This window comes from Bubalus kerabau, chromosome 5, assembly GCF_029407905.1.
Source record: "Bubalus kerabau isolate K-KA32 ecotype Philippines breed swamp buffalo chromosome 5, PCC_UOA_SB_1v2, whole genome shotgun sequence".
NCBI classification, from domain to species: domain Eukaryota; kingdom Metazoa; phylum Chordata; class Mammalia; order Artiodactyla; family Bovidae; genus Bubalus; species Bubalus kerabau.
The window spans coordinates 31,439,720-31,441,157 of NC_073628.1; the positions used below are offsets into that span (position 1 = coordinate 31,439,720).

Genomic DNA, 1,438 nt, shown 5'->3' on the forward strand with positions numbered 1-1,438 from the left:
TCCAACTCTCACATTCATACATGACTACTGGAAAAATCATAGCTTTAACTAGACGGACCTTTGTCAGCAAAGTAATGTCTTTGTTTTTTAATATGCTATCTACGTCGGTCACAGCTTTTCTTCCAAGGAGCAAGCATCTTTTAATTTCATGGCTGCAGTCACCATCTGCAGTGATTTTGAGGCCAAATAAAGTAAAGTTTCACACTGTTTCCATTGTTTCCCCATCTATTTGCCATGAAGTGATGCGACCGGATGCTATGATCTTCATTTTTTGAATGTTGAATTTTAAGCCAATTTTTTCACTTTCCTCTTTCACTTTCATCAAGAGACTCTTTAGTTCCTCTTCACTTTCTGCCATAAAGGTAGTGTCATCCGTGTATTTGAGGTTATTGATATTTCTCCAGGCAATCTTGATTCCAGTCATGCTTCATCTAGCCCAGCGTTTCTCATGATGTACTCTGCAGATAAGTTAAATAAGCAGGGTGACAATATACAGCCTTGACATACTGCTTTCCCAATTTGGAACCAGTCTGTTGTTTAATGTCCGGTTCTAACTGTTACTTCTTGACCAGCATACAGATTTTTCAGGAGGCAGGTAAGGTGGTCTAGTATTCCCATCTCTTTAAGAATTTTCCAGTTTGTTGTGACCCACACTGTTAAAGACTTTGGTGTAGTCAATAAAGCAGAAGTAGATATTTTTCTGGAACTCTCTCGCTTTCATGGGCTACAGTCCATAGGGTCACAAAGAGTTGGATACAACTGAGTGACTGAACCATGTGTTGCCACACACACATGCATACATGCATACATACATATATATAAACATTTTCCCTTAGCTGTACACTTAGCAGTACCAAGACTTCCCTGGTGGCTCAGATGGTAAAGCGTCTGCCTACAATGTGGAAGACCCAGGTTCAATTCCTGGGCTGGGAAGATCTCTAGGAGACAGAAATAGCAATCCACTCCAGTACTCTTGCCTGGAAAATCCCATGGATGGAGGAGCCTGGTAGGCTGCAGTCCATGGGGTTGCAAAGAGTCAGACACGACTGAGCAACTTCACTATCACTTTAGCTGTACACTTGAAACTAATACAACACTGTAAATTATACTTCAATTAAAAAACAAAAGTTTTAATCATCAGATTAGTAATCATAGCTGTTACCTAGAACTAATTGTATCAATAATCCAAAGACTAGAGAAAATGTCAAAACACAGGAAAAGTAGATAAAATTATGGAACCATTGTGAGACCAATGTTGTTCTTCAGGTCTTTTTTCTACATTCAGATGCATTCTGGTTTAGGTTCAGACAGGACATCACCAAGCATTCAGGTGAGGCAATATTTACATCACTTTTCATTTATGTTATATCTCTTACACACCCCATCAATTCCATAGCTTGTACAAGCTTTCTTGGGGTTTTATAAATCCACAAATTCC

At 39.1% G+C, this 1,438-nt stretch overlaps 1 non-coding gene across 1 annotated transcript; it reads left to right on the forward strand.

The window, feature by feature from the left end:
* Positions 1 to 861: 861 nt before the first annotated feature.
* Positions 862 to 933, forward strand: TRNAC-ACA (transfer RNA cysteine (anticodon ACA)). The gene has a single exon. It is a non-coding gene; the product is annotated as a tRNA-Cys (tRNA).
* Positions 934 to 1,438: the final 505 nt, after the last annotated feature.